This window comes from Sciurus vulgaris (assembly GCF_902686455.1).
Source record: "Sciurus vulgaris genome assembly, chromosome: 11".
Taxonomy (NCBI): Eukaryota; Metazoa; Chordata; class Mammalia; order Rodentia; family Sciuridae; genus Sciurus; species Sciurus vulgaris.
The window spans coordinates 50,679,640-50,705,923 of record NC_136472.1 but is presented as its reverse complement, the minus strand read 5'-3'; the positions used below and the strand labels follow the sequence as shown (position 1 = coordinate 50,705,923).

At 36.1% G+C, this 26,284-nt stretch overlaps 1 protein-coding gene across 2 annotated transcripts in view; it reads left to right on the top strand.

The window, feature by feature from the left end:
* NELL1 (neural EGFL like 1) overlaps window positions 1-26,284 on the top strand; it is an 892,614-nt gene that overhangs the window by 825,911 nt on the left and 40,419 nt on the right. The gene's annotated exons all lie outside the window — the stretch shown is intronic.

Here is a 26,284-nt window from a genome sequence, read left to right as displayed (position 1 = left end):
TAGATTTATTGAACCTCAGAAGGTACTTCAGGAACTTAAATATAAATCAAAATGTGATTAAGAACTTAATAGCTTTTAAGGTACTTTAAATGCTATTTGAGAATAGAAGAGAGGCTAAAATTAATGAGCAAAGTATAATAACTTATGAAGCTAGTGAAAAGGAAACCACAAAATGAAACAACAGAAAATCAAAGAGTAAATAAAGATGACATACCATCAATTTAAAAAAAAATGAGAACAAAGTATACTAGAGAATCACCAAAAGCTAATGTTATTTCTTTGAAAAGATTTAAAAATATATGTAACTCTGTATTTATTATATAAGTAAAACCCTAATTCCAGAAGAAAGAGATAAGACACAAATAATCATTTAAATGTAAGAAAGAGGACTTATGTTTTGATATAACAATTATTTCTTAAAATAAAATAACCAATTTTATGTTAATTTTGCAAATGTGGATATGGTGGAAAAATTATTAGAAAATTATAATTTTCCAAAATATACTAAGAATAGAAAAATTGAATAAACACATAACAATTAAAAAGTTCATTTAAAAAATCTGTACTCACCTAACCACACAGATATTCAAAAGCCAACCAGATAAGTATAAGCAAGGTCTGCTGAACATTCAGGAAATGTATTAGACAGACCCTTATAAAATATGCCAAATAATAAGAAAGGGGAGATGGTTTTGAATTTTACTTAATATATACAATACAAACTGCCACCAACCTAATCAAAGATCAATATCACTTATATTTTTTAAACTTTGCTAAATAGTAACAAAATAGTCTAAAACAATTATTTTTTCAAAATACTATGAACAACATTTTGGGAGGCAGAAGCAAGAGGATCACAAGTTCAAAGTCATCCTCAGCACTTAGTGAGGCCCTGAACACCTAGGTAGACCCTTTCTCAAAATAAAAATAAATACGGACTGGGGATATAGCTTTTTCTATATGAAAAAGACAGCAAAGTAAAATTATAAGTATAATTTACAGAAAACAAAATCAGTGCATCTATGGAATGATGTGTCAATAGTAAACAAATAAATTCAAACAACCTGGTGACACCAGTTTACACCTACAGTGGTGACAAAAATGGAAACATTTGACCAAATCAAATGTCAACAAAGACATAGCAACAGAAAGAAAAAAAAACAAAAAACAAAACTGCATGCTCTTAGCTGGAGGTTAAATTTATAGGGATATTGGAGAAAATTGTTTCCTAGTTTGCTATTGTTGGTTTTGTACACACTCTGACCCAACCATTCCACTTCTGGAAATATGCTTGAGAAATTCTTTCACATGTACTTGACAGGGTTGTTCACAGCTTCATTAATTATGATTGCAACATCTGAGAACTAAGTACCCATCAAAGGGAGTATAAGTATAACAAACAGCACTGAAAATTAACTCCTTTCAAAGTGGGTAAATGTCAAAACACTGTTGAGTGAATAAAGGAAGTTACACAATTATGTGTGCAGTGTAATGCCACTGATACTACATTAAAAATGCAAAACGCAACCACCCATTTTTGTATATGAAGAATACATAGGAGTGGAAATTAGAAGTAGAAATGCTTAGGCCATTCTTAATTGCTCTCTTATTTTTCATTTCACATAGTAATGAGACTTTTTCTTGTTGCAGTTCCTAGTGTCAAAGAACCAATTAGGTTGAAGCATGAATATAGGGTAGGGAAAATTAAAGTAGGTTACGTTATCATAAGAGTCATTTGGTAATTATTCCTGCTCTTTCAACTATTGAAATAGATGTAAATATAGGTCTGACTAAATATGTATATGTATGTCTGTGTGTACATGTTATTGCAAATACAATTCCACATTTTATCTTCTTCATTAAACATAAACCTCTCCCCATATCATGAATTAATCCTCACAAATATCTTATTGACTGAATACTAAAGAATATATTATACAGATATATAGTAGTTTATTTAATTAAAACTTTATTGCTAGACATAAACCATGAAAACACGGGAATAAGAAAACTATAATCAGGTAGTTAATTTGAGAAGATACAATCAGGTAGGCATACAGAAAGGTCTTTAACTGTAGTAGTAATAATGATTACCTATTAAACTAGGTGATGGGTTGTTTTTTTTTTGTTTTTGTTTTTTTTTTTTTTTTTTTTTTTTTGCTTTTATTGTGTTATCCATTGCACCTTTTTGGATTACTTTAGCATTTCCTTAAAATGACAGGTATGTGTGTAGATGAATAATAAAAATTGTTAGTATTAGTATTGACCTAATCATGATTAAAATTAATTCCAATGCTCAATGCTGATGAGAACTCCAAAACCACTACTGATTATTTAGTTAATATTTGTGTTTTATCTATTAGGAGAGGCAGTGAATGCATGTAAGACAGTGATAACTCAGGGGACTGAGGCCTAATTAATATCTTGGGTATTTTTATTGAATGACAAGACTTCTCCAGCCCTCTAGTAGTAGGCCAGAAAGATTTTACATGATTTGTACTGTTGATAAATGCATGACTGGCCACATCTTGTTTCCAATTATATATCATGAGCCATAATGAATGCCTTTTAGACGTTGTATTTATGAATGTGCAGAGAGCCAGAGAATAGTGGCTGTATTCAGTGAACACCATAAATAACCATGCTGGAGTGGAACAGAGAATCCAAATGCAATTTAGATGTGCTCTATGGAGTTTGAAAAGCATTTCCTTAAAGCAGACTAGGCAATCCCCATTTCTGCCCTTTACTTGAATTGTGTGGAAGGATGAAGGAAAGCTCAGTTGAGCCTTTTCTGTTGTTATCCATCTTTCCAACTCACACATATCTTGACTGTGCTAAAATATAAGCACGTGTTGAGGGCTGAACCTAGACAATTTGAGGGGGACATATTCAGAGTATTTGCTCTTGCCCAAATCTTCCACAATGTCATGATACAACCTGGCAGAGTATGCTTAAGCTGTGGTGTTAATTCTCGTAACATGCAAAGATGTACCTGTGGCTGTGATCCACTCACCCCATTTTTTCCACATTGAGCTCTGAAACTATTTCAAAAATGTTTTATTCATTTCCTATATTGATTATCCTTTTGACCACTCTCCTGGCGATCCTCTGCTTTTTTGTATGACCTTCCCTCTTCACAACTGTTAATTTGTATCCATCTATCCATGCTAAAGCCACCTGAGGTATAATTATTTGCTCTTTCTTTCAAGAAGAATGTCATGCTTGCTACTATCATGATTTGCTATGAAATACTAGTTTTAACTGAGAGAATGGAGATATATTATCATGGTTTATATGTCACCTTTTTCCATTTCTAAGGTAATTTACATAACTTCTCTGAGCTTTACCTTTTCCTTGGTAAAATAAGGATAATGATAGTATATATTTTATCAGGTTGTTGAGAGAATTAAGTGAGCTAATATGTGTAAAGCTCTCAGAAGAATGGTTGGCAGAGTAAGTACTCAATGTGTGCTTCTATTGTTATTGCTACTATTTTTAAGAGGTTATCTCCAATATATTCCAGCAAATGTATTCACTGTAAAAGTCTCCTTTCTCTAACCCATTCATTTTTTTTTTATTCATACTTTTACTCTAGAGAGAGTTACTACCTGGCTTATTTTACTTGCTTCAGTAGGACCCAACACAAAGAGTCCTTCTACTGGAAGACATGGTAGTGAATAAGATAGGCACTGTCCCTGACATGGTTGGCTTACATTCTCATGGAGAAAGAGAGACAATATACAGACCAGATACTATTTAATACTGTGAAGCAAATAATGTGGGACAATGGAAAGATGAAGATACTTTAAAAAACGGTAGTGAAGTAGGAGTCTTTGAGATTCTGACATTTGAGTTGAGAACTAGATAATGGAAGGAGCTAATTGTGTATATTAGGAACACTCTAGGAAGAGGTAATGGTGAGAGCAAAGGATTTGAGCAGATCAGCATTTCTCCATGCACTAAGCTGGGAGGAGTGATATGGGATGAGAACCAAGGGAAAGGAGAGTCCATATCTTTCGGGAGTTATAATGCAGTTCAAATCTCCTACTAAAACTCAGATACAGCCTGTTTTAGTTAGCTTTTTTGTTTCTGTTACCAAAAGACCTGACCTGACCTTAGACAAAGAAAAATCCATTTGGGAAGTCTGAGTCTATAGATGGTTGACTCCATTCTTTGGCACCTGAGGTGAGGCAGAACAAAATGGTGAAAGACTGTGGTGGAGGAAAACAGCTGGGGACATGGCACCAGGAAGCAAAGAAAGAGCTCTGCTCGACAAGGACAAAATATACCCCAAATACATGTCCCCAGGGATCTACCTCCTCCACCCACACCCTACCTGCCTATAGTTACTGCCCAGTTAATCCCTATTAGAGGATTAATGCACTGTTAGGTTAAGGCTCTCATAACAAAAACATTTCTCCCTCTAAACCTTCTTGCACTGTCTCACACTTGAGCTTTTGAGGGACACCTCACATCTAAACCATAAAACAGTCAATCCTATGTATTGGAGAATGTGGGCCTAAAATTTTTTTAAATACAAGGTTGCATCATTACAAGGTTAAAGAAATAATTGACATGAGTCTGCCCAAATGAGCTTCAGGATCCAAATCCATCTGGACATTTCTGCTTATCTGCTGCAACCTGGAAATGATTCCTTTAATCCTTAATAGCACACTGAAAATGTGTCTAGTTCCTATGCCTTGACTGAAAGTAGCAGCTATTCCTTAAATGTCTTAGTGAATTGATGTTAGTGACATGGTCCCAGAAGGCTGAGCTAACAAACTATTGGCAACATAAGACCCATTCTCATTCCTGCTTCCTGTTTAATGCTGGGCTTACCTTCTCTTCTCTCTACATCTCCTCAAAAGATAAGCACTTTATCCCACCTCTGTTTGAGAATGTCGGCTAGACAGAGAAATAGCTAATTGTTACTCAGAAATCATTATATGTCCAATTCATGTTATCAGGAAATGTCGTGCAAGGATTTGATTGTGCAATTTATTATTAGAGAGGATGACATTGCAACTTCAATTTTATACTTAATGCGTTTGATGCATAACTATATTATAATGTTGTCTGATATTTTAATTTTGTGTGTGCTTATCTCCCTCAAGGAATATGAGTTCCTCAGAAGCAGGAGCATGCCCCATTCAATTATTTTTATCCCCAGTAACAATGGAAAAAAAGGAAGCAAAACATTTATATTCATTAAATATAAATAGTAAGTACATGTCTCATTTAATAGTCACAAGTTTATAAGGAAAGACTTAGTATTTCTACTTTAAAGATGAGGAAAATAAGAATGGAGTAAGGACAGATCTGTGAATTCAACCCCAAAACTGTCTGTAAATAAAAACTATATACATAGAAAAAAATAGCTGCAACAGATATAAACTAACAATGCCTATTTACATTCTATCTCACTGAATTTTGTGCCTCAAATACCTGAGAACATTGCCTGCTCTGTAACTAGTGCTCAATAGATGATTGATGAGTTCTACATGAAAACATATTTGGTCATTTTTGAGTAAGAAAGTGAAGTTAATGGCACTTATATGCCTAATCAAAGCAAGCATTCAAGGTGATTGGACACCAAATTTATTCTCAAGTGGCAAGGCCACGGTTAGCTATGACCTGGGACCCCAGGTAGTCCCATTGAAGCTGCACAGAAGAGGTGCTTGTAAGTGCAAATTCGTCTCTCCCTGCTGCTCAGTTAGGTTTTGATTTGTAATTCTCCACCCTCCAGCACCATTTTACTCCCTGAATTGTAGTCAACACCATGGGAAAAATTAATGCCTGTGAAATAATATTTGAGTAATGGGAAGGGAAGCCAAATGCAAACTGTTTCCTCTAATGAGGCTATTAATATTTTTCCTAAAAATAATATGGAATTGCTCTTTTGCAAAACAAGTCACTGTTAGTTGTATGTGAGAGTGTGACTGATGACATGATATCTGAAAAAATATATTTGCAAAATAATAGTGACTATTTTTTACTATTTTATGAAAGGAATATTTTGCAACTTTAGAGGAAAAATATTTATATAGATTGAAAAGAAATAAAACTGAAAAGTGGGAAGCAAACTTTCTCAAAGACATGTCTGATCTGCACGTCGGCCAGAGATAATCATGACATTAAACAAACTAAAATAGGATGAAAGTAATGAGATTTATAATACTAAAAGTTACCTGCTATTGAGCATAGATTCTGAAATCTGAGATTCATAATTAACTGGCAAATATTATCTTGTTTGAAAATCACAATATATAGTCATTTCCCCCTATTTTACTTCTGATGAAATTATGACTGAAATTGATAATATCTGGTTCCATGGCTGGTAAGGAGCAGAGTCAGAGTCTGAGCTGGGTTCAGTTCGAGGGCAGTTATATGTGTTCCAGATCCTAAGATATTCTGCTAAGTATTCAAGAATGACATTGGGATATGTGCTTCTGCCTGGGCTCCAGGGCTCCCAGGACTTCCTAGGACTGGGCACTGTGATACAGTGCTGAAATATTTGGACTTATATCTTTATTGGTTATCTTATTAATATTAAATGACTTTAATTACAAATGATTGTCCTGAAATTATTTATTTAGCATAAAAATGGTATAAGATTAAAAGGATTTGCTGAATCAGCTAAACATATTTCATCACTTTGAAAATTTAAAAAGGAATATATTAAAGAGGGTAGTTTTTTGAAATTAATAAAAATTGAATTAGCATTGTCTATTTAAATTGTTAATTAAAATATTTGCCTTAAATATTTCAATTTTAACTTTTATGTAAATGTGTTGTATAAAACTGTTTATAATGCAGTTATATACCAAAAATATTTACGTCAGAGGTGTACCATCCAAAAATATAGAAATTTTCTTGCCCTTATCAACATGAGGGTAGGTATCACCACCTCAGAGGTCTAAGTTTGTCAAGGAGAAGTAAAGTGAGCCAGGCATGGTCTGCTTTGCAATGGAGAGTCTATGGGACATTTAAAGGTGGCAGTCACTCCTCATCCATTGCCATTTGTTGTCTCGTGAAGTGTGAGTTGAGGGTTTCTTGATTAGACTTTTTAAGAGAGATTTTAGGAGTTCAGAGTGTGTGTGAAAAATCTCTTAAGTTCTTAATGTTGGCTTCTGATCCGATTTTTAAATAATTCTCCATGTGATAAATATAACTACACAACATGTGTGGGCTGTTCCTTGCCAGAGGGCAGGCTGGGTCTATCTATCTATTGCTAACACCACAGGAATAGATCTGGCACAAGAACTTGAACATTTTTTTTTCCCTGCCTTACAAGTTGGTAAACTGTTCCTTTTATAATGTTTAACCCTGTTTCTTTTTTTTTTTTTTTCGTGGATTGATTTTCAACTTCTTTGTTCCTTTGCCAATGTCATTACTGAAAAGACAGAAATTAGGTGGTGTGAGTGACACTTGTGGTCATGGTGGTGACAGTGAGTGATAGAATCATTCTTAGTGATAGCATCCTTCTTAGTTTGAGGTGGGGTACAGCAATGAAGAAACCGTGAAAAGTCTTTGAGAGATAACTTTGCTTTCCTTTGACACTCTTGTGTTGACACAGGTCATTTAATAATTCCTCTTTACTCTTAGCTTGTAAGGATACATTAGACATTTGCACCATTTTCATACTGCTTTGCATGTGGAGCTCAGTATTGCAACCTGTGGTTTTCTGTGGCTGCTGTATTTCTACTCTGTTCTGAAAATCTGTCTTTGGCACAAGCCAGGGAGAAAGAATGAAAGGGAAAGAGTTTAATGAAAGTTACTGAAACAGAAAAGAATAGGAAGCATGACAACTCAGTCAATGGAGAGGAACCCTATAGAAACATTTCAAAGAAATCAAATCCCACTTCAACATATAACTTATTCTCTTTCTTATTCCCTGCTACTACCTTCCTTCCTTTCCACCCCCAAATTCCTGAATAACTAGCATATTCTACAAATAGCATAGAGCTTGGAAGAACTCATCTGGGCTTTTCCACCTTCAGCAATTTTCTCTGTGGGCCTCATTGGCATCATATTTTGAGGGAGAATTTGAACCCTAAAGTGTGCAAATCACTGTGGGAAATGAGAATCAAACCAGATCCTGTATGTGATAGCACATTGATTATGGTTTTATGCTGCACCTGTCCTAAGGGATCACTGATATTGCCAAGCTGTCAAGGTACAATATTTCACATCAAAAAGATTCTCTTAGGAACTCCATGATGTGGCTTGGATTTTGAAGCCAGAGCATTGACTAGAGACTACAAAGAACAAATTGGCATCCGAAAACATTTAGTTCACTATAGGTTGGGGAAGGAAACAACTGAAGCTCTGCTAAGCTGCATGAATAGCTTCCTACACAGCCAGTTCTGATATCTTCCCAGCAATGCTGTCGCCTCTCCATGTCATTGGGTTCGTGTTTCCCCCAGAGGGATGTTTTCCTCTATACACTTTGAGGTCCTCCAGGGGGAAAGGCCATGAATGGTTACTTACATTTTCACAGAAGGTGGACAAGAAATGAAGAAGCAATGGCACATGGTAGAAGAACAGAGGGTTTGGCATTAGACAGATCTGAACTTGTTGTATCCTGTGGTCTGGGGAAAGTGACATAGATTCCTTGTTTCCTAATCTCTAAAATGGAGAAAGTTATACTTTTTATGCTTCTCGGTATTGTCATGGAGACAAAAACAGTGCAGAGATACTTAAATGTTCCTTCTTTTATTCATTTATAATTTCAGCATCTAGCAGAGTCCCTGAGCACATGCCAGATGATAAATGCCTGTATGTACAAAGAGAAAAAATATCTATATTCACTAGTTTTAAATATGTCCAGCAATTTGGCATTGCTACTCTTTGAACTGCTGTTGAAATGATTTGTTATATGTGCTGTTGTATATTTGTCTGGCCAATAAGAAAACCATAGGAAAATTGCTTTTCTCATTGGGCCTTGATTTCCCTTCGTGGAAAGGGATGGTAATTGGGCTTTGAGTTTGCCAATGAGAGCTTAAGCATTAAGAGTTTTAATGAAAACATGTTTTATGTGTCCTGACAATGTTGATGTAAATGGGTTTTGCAAAAAAATTAACAAAACCAACCTCACAGGAAAACCTAACCAGTGAACCTTCAACTGGGTTAGGGGCTGGTCTTTTCTGAATTGCAAACTGGTGTGGTGACATTTCCCAGAGCTACATAATAACTGCTCCCCTTGGGCAGAACATGTACTCTCTCTAGTTCACCAACATCTGGACTACATCACTCATTTAGGTTGCCTGCTGGGATCCAGTCATCTCTGAAGTGTATGACCTTGAATATGGAGCATATAAAAATTCTATTCCTCCATTCTGCTGTGATTCAATGATTTCTAAGCATGAGGAATTTAGACATTTTTAGTCATCACCAACATTACAATACTTACTTCATACTTGAAAGGAGTTATTTGTTGTTCCCTTCTTCTGAAGGGAGGGTCAACAGATGGTCACAGGCAATGACTTTAGCCTTTAATTCATTTCTGAGTAATCCTCACCTCCTGTAATCTAACCTTAAGAAATATGTCCTCTCTGGATACCTACATTGCTTCTCTTGGTACTTAATTTTATTTAACAAGAAATAACATGCTGTCTTTGACTCCACTTGTAGTTAGTTGGTTCTAGCTCAAAGTTCCATGTCCTAGCTCTTCATGTTGACTGTGGGTCCAGCTCCTGCTCTGGATTCTTTTTGAACAGCATCCCTACTGCAAAGACATTTTTAGATCAGGTATATCTAAGATAAGGTGGAGCAGTATAAATACTCTGAGAAGCTTAAATCCTGGGGCTTGTGTTAAGAGTGTTCTGGAATTTTCCTCTTTTGAATTTCTTCTCCAATTCTCTTTTATTTGCCTCCCTTCAAAAACACAAATTACAAAACTTTGTGACGTTGACAAATAAATGCTTTTATTTTTTTCCAAAATAACTTTTTCATTATGATGGTTACTTGACTACAGCTACATAACATGAAAGGATTTTTCTCTGGGTGTAGTCCAATGTGACAGAAATATGGTAAAGTTTACTAAAAAATGGACATAAATTCTTCATTTTTCATTGGGGACTGAAGCCTCTCTGTTTTATTTGGAGGTAAATTATCTTATTTATCATGTCTGCATAAATAGCTCCACCATGAATAATGCAGGCTATTGAAATACTCAAAGTAAAAAATGTGGACCTGTCCTTAAAGGGATAGGTTTAACATCTTACAAGAATGAATTATAAACCAACTTGTGTTCCTTCTTTTAAGAAGGAAAATAAAGCACCATTCAAAATAGTCTCACGACCACTTTAACCCAGGATTCTTAATCCATAAAGATGAATAGAGAAATTCAGAATTAAGTATGATGTAAGAGGAGAAGTAAAACCTAGTCACTTTCTTTCCTAGTCATCATTAGGCTTGTGGTTTGATGGCAGTGACAATGTGACCCACTGAGAAAGCATAGCCAGTGAAGATATAAAATCAGAAAAAGACTTGGTTAAAACTAACCATAACTTGCAATAGATATGTTGCTATATGGAAATTATTTTATCTCTCTCTGTCTTGCTTTCCTTATCTGTAAACAGGAATAAGAATCTCTTGTTTGAATTAATCTTAGCCAGAAGTAATAGAAAACTCAAATAATTCTGACAAAAATAATAAAGTCCTTAATTATCTCTAATGACTTGAGATGTGGCAATATGAAGCTCCAAGGTTGGTGGAGCAGCTCCAGCATATCAAAAGTCTACTTTTGTGTATCTGTGATTTTACTCTTTTGTATCCTGTGGTCCCAGGATGCATGTATCTCCAGTCATGGAGTCCTTCATTCAGCAGGCTAGACAGAATGAACATTAGGGATTCTGTTATTTTGCCATAAAATAAAACCACTACTACTGCCACTGCCCCTAGCAGACTTTCCTCTTAGCTCTCATTAGCCAGAATGTGGTCACAAGCCCATGTCTAGACAAATCACTGGAAAAAGAAATGGGGATATTATTATTACTATTGACCTGGAATTCTCAAAGTATTATCCCAAGGATAATTCTGGAAAGCTTGTTAAAATGCCAGCTTCTGGACATACCCAAAGAATTTCTGATTCAATATGTTGGGTGGGACTTGATAATTTTTACTTAAAATATGTTCCCTAAAGATGTTAATGTTATTAGTTTGATGACCAGTTTTTGAGAACTGCTAGTTTAAACTAAGAGTGATTCAAACCCTGGAGCGGGGAGATGGGCTTATTTTTTTCTGAGATTTCTGAGATCAATACTCTTTCTGCAAACAAGACAAAATTCTTCTACGAGAAAGGAAGAGAGGCTGGTGTATTCGTTGAAATATAAAAAGGGGGTGAAAACTGAACTGCATAGTTGACTACCTCAGACCTGGAGGGTGAGAAATGGATATCTGCTACAGTGCCACCAGCTAAAATTGACTGAAAGTCACTCTCCCAGTCTTCCCTTAGAAGTGGTAAACCTTCAAATAGACACTAGAGTTCCAAAATTGTCACATTAGGAAGATTCTGTCAGGTATTTTGTTGTCTAGATGAGAGGAAGGATTCCTGGCACTACTTATTGCATGTTCCCAGAATTTTCACAGTTAAGTTTTATATTTAATTCATAGAAGTAACTCTGATGTTTTAAAAATTGGATGCATGCACCAAGAATGTTGACCTGACACTAAGAGGAGTATAGAGAAGTGAAACATGCCCTTTTGACTGAGAAACATTCCAACGAGAAAACTATATTCTCTAAAAGTAGCATTTTTTTTTTTGCCAGTTTCTATCTCACAAAGTGCTAGAGAAGTAACATAAAGGAGGTCTAATGAAAATCTGTTGTTATTACCTCCCCAAAATATCTTCCCAATTCTTGTGATGGCATTCCAATATTCCTTGGGGAACAATGTTAGCCTTGGACATCTGGAAATCACTACATGAAGAGATTCGGGCTAATAATGGAGCTAATATAGAGATGGGCGTGGTAAAGATACAGAGGAAGTCTAAATCCTGACACTAGGGAGTCCTCAGCTTTTAAACATTTGTAAGCCAATGTTTCTGAGGGAGGAGAGTTAAGCAAAGATAAGGTGTCACTATAACTGTAGGAAAAGAGTCAAAAGGTGTTTTAGCACCTACTTGCCACTCAATTACTCAATGACAGTGTAGAGTCAAGACACTTTGGTTTATTTTATCTAGTATTATTCAATGAATTATGAGATTGGGAATTCATGCACTCTTTCTGGGTACTGCACTATTGAATGCAGAAGCATGCACTATTTTGCCCCATCTGTACAGCAGGGACTATATTGCCTTTAATCTATTTAGCTGGTCATTCCTCTGCTTTGGGTAGTTTTCATCAAATTCTTACTGATTAGCATGCTACTGAATACTTGAATAGTAAGGAGTCTTTGCAGGACTTCAGAGTTCTCTTTCTGTGTAACTCTTCTCTAATACCCTGCTCAGAAAACCCTAGCCGCCTTGTTCTTCCCAACTTGTCAGCTTTGAATCATCAAATCAGGTTGCTCCTCTTCATTCCCCATCCTTGCAGGACAGACAGGCTGGACACCTCTCAAGGTAGGCACTCTGGGCAATGAGGCATTTTTCGCATTTGTTTCATAATTTTCAGGACTTACTCTCCTCTGTTGCCTAATTTCCAGTAACTAGAAACCTTTTTATTTTTCTTTTTTTCATATGTACTTTAAAAAATCTGTTCTTGTTTCTCTGGGTAAGATGGTAAATCCAGTCCAACTTAGTTGATAGAAGTTAATTCATTATTCATTGACATGATTTTATTTTTTCCTTTAAGTTCTTGAAAACATTTCACTGCCTTAAATCTTGCCTATTAAAGTTAGTATCTGGGTAAAAGTGAAGTTGGTTTCCATCATCATCTTTTTTTTCTTTAGTATGAGTCATATTTTCCTATTTTTATATATGTCTAGTAATTTTATTAGATATTGGACATCATGTTGCTAATTTATAGAAGTAATCTTTCCTCTGAAGAGTTTATTTTTCATTACAGTAGGCACTTAATGTGGCTAGACTAAAACTGTAAATTCTACCTACTCTGTAGTACCTTTTGCTGAAATCTCTGCTCAGTGTTTTCACCTGGAAACCTTTTGATAACCATACATTAAGTCACCTTTACACTCGAATGAGGCTTAGCCATAGGTGAGGATAAAAGAGAAACTCCTTCTTCCCACCAAAAGTATAGGAGGCTGAATGGTATAATGGTTAATATGAATTTGGAAGTCAAATGGAATTTGGCTTAAATCCCTACTCTAGCACAGTTGAGATGTTTTACTAGACACATATTATTAAAAATGTAAGACTCAGGCTGGGGATATAGCTTAGTTGGTAGGTCGCTTGCCTTCCAAGCACAAGGCCCTGGGTTCAATCCCCAGCACTGCAAAAAAAAAAAAAAAAAAGTAAGACTCCGTTTTGTATTAAAGTAGTTAGGTTTAAAGTATCTAAGAAGAATTATAAAGATTAAATAAATTAGTAAATATAAAGTATTTATCAGAGGATCTGATACATAGTAAATTATTAATAATTGGAAGATCAAAATTTCTTTGTATTTGATGGTGAGAGAAACTATAGTAAGAAACACAGAATATTCTGAAACAGATTGGTTTTGTAGTTAAATAGGGTGGCAAAACTGTTAAATACTATAGGAATTCAGAAAAAAGGAAAAGAACTTCTTGGTAGAAATAAATTTTATGTTTGGATTTTAAATTTAAAAAAACAAGCATTTCACGATGGGAAGCATAAAACAAAATTGGGTATAGAATTTATATGTACCCAAGGCACCCACTCCACAGAGTGAAAAGATTTTGTGCTGAATAATTTTAAAAGGCAAAATAATACTGAAAGTGGGGTCAATTATTTATGCCTTGAATGCCTTGCATGAGATTTTTTACATTGAGGATAATTTGTAATTACTAGAGGATCAGGATATAATGAAAAATCATAGAATCAAAGGATTTTCAGGCTTAGAATAAATATGAGCTAGTTCAGTGTTTTAAAAATCTTCATTGTTCATAGTGGTGAAATTTTAATGTTTCTACTACAAAAATATACAGATGCTCATAGTCATCAGGGAGATCTAAGTGGAAATTCACTTTATATGATTCAGAGAACCTCCATAGAAATTTGGTGTTCTATAGAGTAGTAGTTAAAAAACACTGATTTAGTTTAAATTTTGCTTGTCATATAAATAAAAGAATTAATTCATTGAATTGGAAAGTGACTTACCTAAGCTGAAATAGCTTTTGAGTGCCAGAACAGCTAGTATATTTTAATTAAATCTCTGTAAGTGATTAATCTTGGGAAGATTAGCCTGCTATTGCAATGGGCTAGAGAAGAAAGTGACTAAAAGACCAGCCAAGAACTGCTAGTGCATATTTAGGTCTGAGAATAAGGCACTACAGCATGGTGTTGGCAGCAGATGAAGGCAAAGCAGATTTTAAAATCATGTCAAAGGAAGAATTTCCAGTGTATTTTCCTTCCCACCTTCAGTGGTTTCTTCACTTTTTCCCTTAATTCAGCAAATATTCATTAGTACTCATTAAGTTCCAGTCCTGTTTTGCCCTCATGTGACATCATGGAACTTGCAAAGTAGTGAAGGATAAAACAGAAAACAAACAAGATATGCATGTAAATATAAGCATGTTATATGGCATTAAGTATAAAAGAGAAAACTATGGAAAAGAGAAGATGGGATATTTAGACTATGATGAGTAGGAGGTAGTTGTAATTTCACATATGGTGGCAAACATCTCAGTAAGGAAGTGAGAGGTTTGAGTGTTCAAGCCATGGAGATATCTAAGAAAACATTTTAGGCAGAAGGAACAGCATATGTGAAGGCTAAAGCTTGTCTCATTTGCTTGAAGAATAGCTCGGAGGCCGGTTTAGGAAAAAGAAGACTAGTTAATGAATTTGGATGGGTAAGGGAAGATAAATCATGTAAAATGTTGTAAGCCATTAGGAGAACTTCCATATGCATTTTATTGTCGATGGGGGATAAGAGTGAAAGAGTGCTGGGAAATACATATGGTGTAGAAATATGTAGAAATACATATGGTGCTTTGGTTCAATTATGGTTTGTTCCCACCAAACAGGAGTAGAGGCTTGGCCTGGAGAGGTGTTGGAGACTTTAAGAGGTAATTAGGTCATAAGGGCTGTATGTGACCTCATGAAGGAAATAATGCAGTTCCTGAGAGAATGGGATAGTTATTGTGACAGTGGGTTCTTATATAAGAAGCTAGGAAGCTTCCTTTGTTCTTGCTTGCCATGTGACCTATTACATGTGTCAGCTTCCCCTTCTGCTTTTTTGTCACATGTGGAGCAGAATATGACCCTCACCAGGAGCTAAGCAGGTATCATCTCTATGCTCTTAAACATCCAAAACTTGAATCTAAATAAGCCATATTTTTATAAATGTCAACTTCAGGTATTTGGTTATGGCAACAGAGTGAACTAAGATAGATGATATATTAAATTTTGGGTGGAAGGAGTTTGAGTTGAGTAGAACCTTAAGATGAGCTAATCTAAAGGCAATGAGAAAAAATGCATATGGATTTGTGTTAGAGGTCTACTTACAAGTGTAAGTCTGAGGGGATCCAGAATAAAGGGAAGGTGTTTTCCCATACTGGCTCTGTATGCAAAAAAACTGGGAAATTTGTTTAGAGAATATACAGACAACAGGAAAAAAAAAAAGGCTTCAGAAATAAACCCGGAAGGGCACAACTAGGTAGACTGATTCTCTCGTGCAAAGTCAATAAGGAAACAGATTCACAAGAGGCAGAGAGCCATATCACCAATGCCATTGACACCATTATTAACAGCAGATAGCTTTTAGTTTAATGGACCAAAACTAGTTACTAATCAGGAATTAGGAAGAAGAAACGGTAATAATGATGTTACCATATATTTTGGGCAGCAATGGATTGACTTTTTAGAGTTTGTTCACATCTTATTGAAGCTTTGTTTGTGAGGCATGTATTTTTTAGTTGTAACCTACTAATGAAGACACTAAGACAAAAAGGTTACTTAAACTTTCTAGCAATCGTTCAGCTGGTTAGTAGAAGATGAAGGCATAAACCTAAAGCCTGGATACCCCATATTTTAGAAATTAAGGGTAGAAAGAAGTCTTAAGTGTGCTGTAGCATGGTCCTGTAATTTTTTATGGAAGGAATTGAAACTTGGAGACTTGGACTTTCTTGGCATGGACACATAGCTTGTCAGTGGCCAAGTAAGGATTATAAATTAAAGAACAATACTTATAGTCCTAATGAATGTCTGCTTGGTTTTGTAAAGTAGCTTTAGATTGATCTTGTTCAATCCTGAAGCCAAATTATGAGCTAGGTCATATTTTTCCTCTCAGAAGCAAGGAAATAGAAGGTCAAAAAACAATAAATAATTTTCTTAAGAGTCAGATAGCTAGCAAATAACAGAACCTGGATCCACCTAGTGTGTGTAACTACAAAGTATTGTCTGGTTTGCACATTGTTGTCTTGACTCCTGACTCAGCAGGAAACTTCTTCCACTCCTGCAGCTGCCTACACAGTCTGTGATTAGTGCTGAGGCCTTTTGTTGTTGACTTGTTTTTGTTTCCAGAGGTTTCATCTGTATGAGTTCTAACTTGCATACAGTGTTTTTCCTTAATATAGAAAGGGGTTTATTGTAGCAGTTAGGAAATGCTGGTTGTAACAATAAAGTAGCCCCAAACTGTGTCATGGCTCAATAACACAGAAATGGCCTGTTACTGGGATTGCCTACAATCCCAGTGACTCCAGAGGCTGAGGCAGGAGGACTGCAAGTTCAAAGTCAGCCTCAGCAAGTTAGTGAGACCCTATCTCAAAATAAAAATTAAAAGGCTTGGGGATGTGGTTCAGTGGCCAAGTACCCTGGATTCAATCCCAAGTACAAACAAAACAAAACAAAGAAACATATTTCTTTTTTCTTTTTGTTTCTTTTTCTTCTTTTTGTAGTACTAAGGATTCAGCCCAGGTGTACTTAATCACTGAGATATATCACCAGCCCTTTTTTTATTTTTTGAGACAGGATCTCACCAAAATTGCCGAGACTAGTTTCCTCCTGTCTCAGACCCTTGAGTAACTAGGATTATAGGCATGCACCACTGTGCCTGGGAAGAAATGTATTATTATTATTTTAATTCATATAATAGTTAATGACAGTTTCAGGTCTGTGGAAGTACTGCTTTTGCATGGTTGTTCAGGGAGCCAGCCAGACAAAGGCTCTACCTTTTTCAACATGTGCTTTCTAAGATTTCCCTGGATATTGGCCTCCAATAAGCAGGTGAAAATATCATGGAGGCTAATATAGGGCATGTCATGGGTCATATTGAAATTCCATTACTTCTTGCTCTTAAACTACAGCTCATTCACATGGCCTCACCTAAGTGCAAAGGGGGCATGTCCAAGACACAACTTTGGGGCCCCAAAAAGTAGAGATGGGAGAGCTAGACTTTTTTAGCCAATGGGTCTCTGCACTGATAACAATCCCGGCACTTAGTAAATATGAGATAACAACCAAGATTTGTGTTTGTTATACTTGTAGAAATTTCTGATGCTAATTCCATTTCCTTAAATTTATGAGACTTTGTTGGGGGGATAATTTAAATTTTTAGGGGTTATATAGTATAGATTTATAGATGCTATTTAAGTTTTGTTTGACTGCAAAGTATGTGTTCTCTTTTAAAATTTTTTTTCAGTTGTAGATGGACACAATACCTTTATTTTATTTATTTATTTTTATGTGGTGCTGAGGATCAAAGCCAGCACCTCATACGTGCTAGGCAAACACTCTACCACTGAGCTACAACCTCAGCCACCAAAGTATGTGTTCTTAGCTATAGTTATTTATTAATTTATTTTTGTTGCAGTTGTCCCTAACAGACTCTTTGTATCTTGAAGGTAAAGACCTTGTCTTTTCATCTCTGTAAGAGCATGTATTACAATGCTTAGAACATGGTGGGTGCTCAATAAACTTTTGTCAAATGAATGAAAATATGAAAGCTTTTGCTATCACTCTATATGACCCGTCAAAAGATGCAATCCAACTGCAAATTTAGCCACTGCTTTAAGCTTTAACCAATTAATATGAAATATAAAATCATCTCTTTTTGAAAAAAAAAAAACTTTAAGAAAAAGACTATTAATTTCATACATTTTCAGGTAGAAAATTCAGTAAGGAGAAGATTAGATGACAGAAGAGATTCATCCATTCAAGTATACTTGTATTCAAGTATTTGTGTGTAAATGGCTTCCTTAGAAAATTCACTATACATTCCTAATAAGAGTAACACGTTGCTTAGTACGATCTTACCAACGACCTTAGGTATTCATGTATTTCTAATTGTAAGCAGAAAACTCATGGTGCAGGTAGGAATGTTCATTGAAGGCAATTATAGATGTCTCTTTGTTATCTATTTTGCCTCCTTAAAATCTGGAAAACGTAGAGCTAGAAGCAAAGTATTAAATAGAAACTACATTATGTCTTTTAGAGATCAATAACTTAAGTATAACCCCATTATATTTAGTTTTATGAATTGACATTGTATCCTTATGATTCGAAAACAGCAGGGGATCTTGTACGATTTTGAATTTCTGTTGCAGCACTTGCTCATTCTTCTTTTTACCCAGTTTGTTAGTCATTTAGTTTATTCATTCATTCAATCCTAAAAAACTTTTATTGGGCCCTTTTCCATTGCTTGCCACTGAGTTGCTATCACTAGAAACGTAAACCTGAATGATAGTCCACTTCTGTTTGTGGAAAACTTTCATTTGGATGATGGACACAAAAAAGAAATATCGGTGATAAATTTAGATATGTGCCAAAATATATGTGTGTAGAAGTGCCAAGCCACTAGGGAAAGAAGGATTGGAAAGGGAGATACTGGTTGAGGTTTGAAGGATGAATAATATATACCTCTTTTCCTTGATTGTGAACTCCTAGATTTCAGCAATCACGACGTATTCATCTTTGATTCCACCACAGCACAAAAATAATCCTTACACGTATATTTAGCTCAAAAGTATTTAGAAAATTGAATAAATGCATTGCCTTTATGTAAACCATCCTTTCTTGATTCACCAGTAAAGGGATATGACAGGATAGTAATAAATGCAGGCTCAGACTCAGCTGGTTTTGGACCAGTTTTCATCGTGGTTCAGCTGTGTGTCCTGGGCAATAATATTTGTTATTGTGTAGTTGACACTTGGTGATAGGATACAAAAATGAACACTACCAGTTGCAATCTCAAGAATCCCTCTGCATCTCTTATTTCCTCTATTACATTTCTAGGTCAGTGCTGGGTTAAACTGAAATTTAAACAAAAATCCCAGGACTTGGTATAAGAAGAAAAAGAATTTTTTGTTTCTTTTGGGATGGCTAACACATGGTGAGGGGCAGCCAGGCTCACTGTGATTTGCCAGAATTCCTTGGGCAAGAGAGTCGAATTCCATAGTGCACTCACAGGGACCCCATTCCCAGAGCATCTGTTTTGTTTGTTCGCTGGTAGCAAATGCTGACTGGGAGAAACAAATCTTTGAGAACAAAGGCAGCCACAACCCAGCTTGGGGAGAAACCATCATTTAAAATTTTTGAAGTCCTCGGTGTGTGGCTGAAAAACCTGCAAGTGTTTTCCTTGCTTGGGTCTGTGGTAGTTTCATTTAATACTGTTTTGACTATATAGAAGAGCAAGCCAGTTTTATGAACGTGATGATTGCCTATCATGTGTAGTGTGGTTGCATATAAAACGAATTTTCTGCCTTTTATTGCAAATCTTTCACAGAGAATGGAAATGTGCAGCCTTGTTACCAGGTGCCAGTATGTGATGAACTCTGGTTTTTCCCAGTAAGTTCCCAGAATCTGCTGTGGGAAGTGCAGTTCCCAAGCTAGGCCATCTTCACTACTTTTGTCATTTTCCAGTGTAAGCCAGGGATGTCCTTGTGTCTCTGGGGAAGTAGTAGATGCAAAATTGTCTGATTCTCTTCTCTGGCTACAAAAGTCCCCTATCGTATACAGTGATTTCAGTCCTGCTGGATCACGGAAACTCATTAATCTCATCATTTAATTTTGGGAAAGAAATATCTATGAATTGAGAAAATACGCATCATTCATCATGCCTACTCTTTCTAAAAATTTCCTGTTGGATTTAGAATGGAATTACACGTAAGATGATCTGATAATTTATGCTCCAAACTGTGTTGGTTTTGGAAGTAGAGGGCAGTTAAGCACAGCTAGGATTTTCCTAGGCAAGCCAGGTCATATGATTGCTTTTGCTATTTGAGATGCATTTTCTTTTATATCTACTGATTTCCCAGACACTAAACATAATTAGGTGATTGCTACCTATAATGTTGTTGGCAGCCTAAATATGATGGGGTCTGTGGGGGATCATGAAACTTTTCTGAGAGCTGTATAAATATTGGATGTCGAATTTGTTACCATTCCATGATATAGTTATCTTACAGCCTAAAAGAGAAGTCATCTCTGAAAATCAGTCTTCTGCTTATGTTTGTATCTCTTATTTCCTTGTATTCAGAATGCTTTTAGAGACTAACACAGGTGAAGCCCTTTTGTTCTCTCTGAGCTACAGCCCCCACTCACATCCCACTTCAATTTTTGAAAAGTTTAGTGATCCCAGTTATGTTTCAGAGAACCTATGGCTGTAAAATTTAAGAAATGACAATCTAAATTATTGATGGGAATTAATTTTCTTGGGATTCATGTTAAATGCACACATAATCTGACTGCAATATCCTAAAGTGCCATAGAAACATTGGGTAGGTACTGATGGCTTTTGGAAACCTGAGGGATGCTATGTGTGAAAGGACTATGTAAACTGAACACCATAGTGGAAGAAGATGGCAGTCAATTGTAAAAGGAAAAAACTGGAGTAGTCCAGTATAAGGAACTGTGCCTTTTCTCTCTGATGCTCTCATCAGATGAGTGTCAGTTTTCAAACTAAATTTACAGCTCAGTGTACAACTCAGTACATGTCAGGGTAATAGGCCCCTGATAACTAATTGCCTCTGAGCTGATAACCACAGCAGGGCCCTGTTGAAAGAGATCCCACAGTACATTTATTAATTATGTGTTATATTCCAATGTTAATTAACTTTCCATTCATATATGCCATAGTTCAGATATTTCCAAGAGAAACAGGAGAAGATTCCTAGCCAGCAGTGGCTACATTCCAAGAAATAATTACATGGAAAAATTCTGTAAGAATGAGCTCACCCTGGTATAACAATCAGTAACTCTTCTTTCTGCAATGGAGTCAAAAAATTTCAGCCCAGAGGCAACTCTTTGGGCTAGAAAATCTATGTATGATTCAGATATGTGGTAATTCTAAAGAACCAGATCAGAGAGAGAAAACAAAGCTCTGGAGATGTTTTTTCATCAGCAATAAGTGAAGAATGAAGACCTTTGATTGACTAGCATAGTGAATCAGCAGTTTTAAATAAATTAGAAGCATAGTTCCCAAACTGTTTCAAAGAACACTAGTTTCTTAAGACGTCAAATGTATTTCCAACAAAAAGCATTCACTAGCCAAGTGTATTTGAAAAAAAAAAAAAAAAAACCTCCATGTTATTCTTTTTTCATAGTTTTGCACATTGTATATATAGATATATATGTATATATATTTTTTCTTTCATAAGTATCTTCAAAGAACACAAAGTAATATCTGAAATTACTGATTTAGGAATGCTTAATCCAAGAAAAATGATACACACCAATATTAAATTGGTACCAAGTGTCCTGAATTTAGATTTTGGTTGTCCAGATGCCAACACAGCATTTTTAATAAGGAGGTAAGGAGTGTCTTCATGACTACAAGGTTTTGTTCATTGTCCAAAGAGTGAGAAAGCCATCTATGAATGACGCTTTCAATTTGTGTGTGTGTGTGTGTGTGTGTGTGTGTGTGTATGATTCTAGAAAAAATCAACTTTGGTTCTTCCTATAACTTCCATTTCAGGTGAATAACCAATTACAGTTGATATTTTGACATGAGCATGTTTGGAGTATTTACTAAAAAGGTTAGTCTCAAAAGACATTAATGTCCTGGTGGGCTTGTGTTTTTCTCTGAGGCAGATATTGATGAATGTACAGAGGGGATCATTGAGTGCCACAACCATTCCCGCTGCGTTAACCTGCCAGGGTGGTACCATTGTGAGTGCAGAAGCGGTTTCCATGACGATGGGACCTATTCGCTGTCCGGGGAGTCCTGTATTGGTAAGCATTCAGCCATGCCCTCCATTCCCCTGGACTTTTGTAGGAGAGGCAGGCTACTTTGGTACTCTGTTGAATTCTCAGTGTTAAAACATGACTGCTCACTGGTTAAATTCATCTGTTTTCAAATTTCCTCTCTCAACAAGATTAGAACACGGATGATGCATTGTGGGGTGTTAGGATTTTTTTATATAGAAACTAGGGCAGTTGGTGGAACAAAGCCTGGGTATGCATGCTATGGGTGTTTAGTTTTTTCTATGGAAAACCAGGAGGATTATCTGAAATTTTGGACAGTTTGAGAGGCAGCTGTGGGAAGAGGAGATAGTACTAGAGTTAGAATTAGAAAATTTAGTTGAAATTCCAGTTCTTGTACTTCAAAATCTCCATAATCTCTGATCCTTCATCTGTGCATGTATGGAAATAGGGATAATATCCATATGTTAGTATTAAATGAAATACTATGTATTCAAAATTTGTAAGTTTTGAACTGTTGCACATATACAGTGTAGTTGTATTAACCTTATTATTGTTACTATTACCACCACCACCATCCCCTGCAAAGTCACCTCTAATCACGGTTCACTTGTGGTTCTTTTAAATACTAAACACAAGAGGTTAACAGGTGGAGGAGTTCTTCACCTTCAAGACCTTACAACTTTGATGAAATCCAAATAACTGATTAGAAATGTAACTGTTTCCATGAGAACCTTAGCCAGTCTAGGTCTCTCATGTCATGTGGGCTCAGCTGAATTCTTAATGTTGGACAGACCTGGAGGGCAAGCATTCTGACTGTGGGTGCCCGAAGTTCAGACTGATGAATTAGAACATGGGAATTTGATTTTGAAAATTTATTGTCTCTGCTCATTGCATACCTCATTTTTTTCCTCTGAAGGCCACTGCTCAAATACAGTCAGTATTTTTCCACCTTATGCCCCATGGTGTTCTAAAGTGAAGATGCATTAAGGAACAGTGGGCACATAGCATGAATTGTCCCCCACAGTCTTGACATGAGTAGTGAGAGGCATGTAGTGTAGTAGTTAAGCATAGACCCTTGGACCAGACTTCAGTCAAATTCCAGCTCTGCCATTTTTAAGTAGGTTACACTGGGCAAGTTATTTCTAGTCTGTACCTAAGCTATCTTATCTATAAACTAGAAATAATGTTTATATCTAATTTTTATAGAATGGTGATAATTAATTGAACTCATTCCTGTTAAATATTCAGTAAATGTTAGCTATGATCTTAACTGTCCCTGCATATTTGACATTCTGCTCTATACTCTGTCCATATTTCTTTTATTATGGAAATAATGATTTATAACTTCATGGGAGGTTTGCATTTATCCAGGGTCTTCACATAGTCCTTTTATGTACTTCCAGGTACTTCTGAAAATGTGCAACTCATAAAAATAGATGTTATGTGAGTAGAAATAGATTGAATGGCTGACATCAAGGAGGAGAAATAGAATATTAACATACAGGAGACCAACTTTGAGCACTAAAGTTAAATTTTAATTTTTACAAATTATATTTGACATGAGTGAGAGGAGAAACCCTTAGATTTTGAGTGCATGGAACCTTAGAGATCACCTATTTTAAATAGTTCTATAACTGCCTGGATCTGCTGTGGTGCTGTGCCCTCTTGTGCCTTTACACATTGGTCCCCTTGGATGTCCCCTTTACATATTGGTCTTCCTGGATGGAACATAATTATTCCCTTATGAATCTCTGGATTCATCTCATTTTTCATCAAGCCCCCATGAAGTATTCTTTGATGTCTTCAAACAAGTTATCACTTCTCAATTCTGCTAACTCTAGACTTTTTACCCTGGTAGAGGTTTCAGTGGTCTCAGGTGTTACAGTACAGTACAATTTCTTTGCTCTCTGACTTGACCTTAAACTGGAAATATGCTTTATTTGTCTGACTCTCCAGTGAGATCCTTTGGCAGCTGGTGTTCAAGAAATAAAAAAAAAAAAAAAAAAAAAAAAAAAAAATGCAGTGATATCATGTGTCTCAAAAAGGATGACACCTTGCTCCAACTACACAGCTGATTTGAGACAAGAACCAAGCATAGGTCAAGGAAAAGCCTATGTTACAGATGCCAGGGACAGTCCCAGTTTGTCCCTGTTATTCTGATATAATTATCACTGGTACCCTGTCCTTCTCATAAGTGTCCCAGTTAGGATGACAGACATTATAGTAATCCCTCCCAGCTCCCATTCCACCAGTGCTGATTTCTCTTTGCAATGCTGAGTGGTGTGTGTGTGTGTGTGTGGGTGTGTGCGTGTGTGTGTGTGAAGTTTCTGCATTCTTTGAAGAGGAATCTGCTTCATCCATGCCTTGATTCCTAACTCTAGGAAAAACTTAGGAAACTGTACATATGGGTGAGAAAATAGAGTTGTTTTGATTAGTGGCATTTCAATTTGAGTTATTATTAATCTGAATTCCTTTCATGTTCTTGCTTTTGGGAAAAAATCTTTGTAAGTGAACTTCATAAAGACGGAAATCTGATTATCACTCAGTGTTTCTTTGGTGTTTGAGAGCACTATGTTGGTTCAGAAAATGTCCTGGACCAATAGATATGTAAATTAGATCATGCTGCTTTCCTACTATGACCATCTAATAATACCTTCCCATTTAATGTAAAACAAATTCATAATTTTACATGGCCTTCAAGCTTTAGGTGATATTATCCCTGTCTATTTCTTGGATTCATCTCTATATGTGCTAGCCTTTTTGACTCTCATGCTTGGAACATGACAATGATCTCCTCCCAGGTTTTGGGCCTTTGCTTATGCTGTTCTCTCTGGAGCACTTAATACCTGTCTTAAGGGATGGCTCATATCAAATGTTATTTCTTCAGAGAGACCCTCCATGACTATCTTCCCCAGTCATTTTATTACAATTTATTTTAAATATATTTTAAGCATTTTTAATTTTCAAATTTGCTGTGCTTGAAAATGTGTCTACTCTTCTCTTTCCATATGTATACAAGTTCTTTGGGTGCAGAGACCTTATCTGTCTTTTACCAGAAAACCTCCAGCACCTAGAATAATGTAGACAAATACTAGGTATTCCATGCATCTATATCTAATTATTGAAGGAACAGATATTCAAAACCATATCAGGTCAGATTTATTTTCCATTTGACTTGACGTAGTCCTGTCGATTGTGGTGCAGGACACAAGTTGTTACATATCACAAAGCCAGATGAGTCTTTATTTCAGAAAATAATCATTGAGAACAATCATCATTCCAGCACTGTGTTCAGCCTCTGGGAATGTAATTATGAGAAACTTAAGAAATTTGTTCTTGAGGGATTTGTGACCTGAAATATCCTGAATCTTAATAACATAGTTTAGTGGCACTGAAGATTAGCACATCAGAATAGGCTCTAAATAACATCAACCACCAAACCTTACCTTAAAATAAACAGAAACAACTAAAGAAATCTTTAAAACAAGAAAACTGATTTTGTATCATGTAGTCAGATATGCTTTTTACCCAGAAAATGGCAGGAATGCCACGTTAGAATGTAAAAATGTGGCCATTCTGGCTTTGAGTACAGTCTCGTGTCACTCCATGCTGTTTGTTATGACTTAGATGTGAGGTATCCCCCAAAGCTCAGGAATGAGACAATGCAATAAGGTTTAGAGGTGAGATGATTGGGTTATGAGAGCTTTAACCCAATCAGTGAATTAATCCCTTGATAGGGGTTAACTGGCAACTGTTGGCAGGTAGGGTGTGATGGAAGAGGTAGGTCATTGGGAGTGTGCCATTGGGGTATATATTTTGTGTTGAGCAGAACTCTCTTTTCTTCCTGGTATGTCTTGAGCTGCTTCCCTCTACAACATTCTTCTGCCCTGATGTCCTGCCTCATTCCAATCCCTGAGGAGTGGAGTTGACTCTGTGGATTGAGCCCTCTGAAACCATGAGCTCCAAATAAACTTGTCCTTCTCTAAAATTGTTCTTGTTGAGTCGTTTGGACACAGCAGTGAAAAAACTGACTAAAGGACCATGTTTTTTTGGTCAGATGAG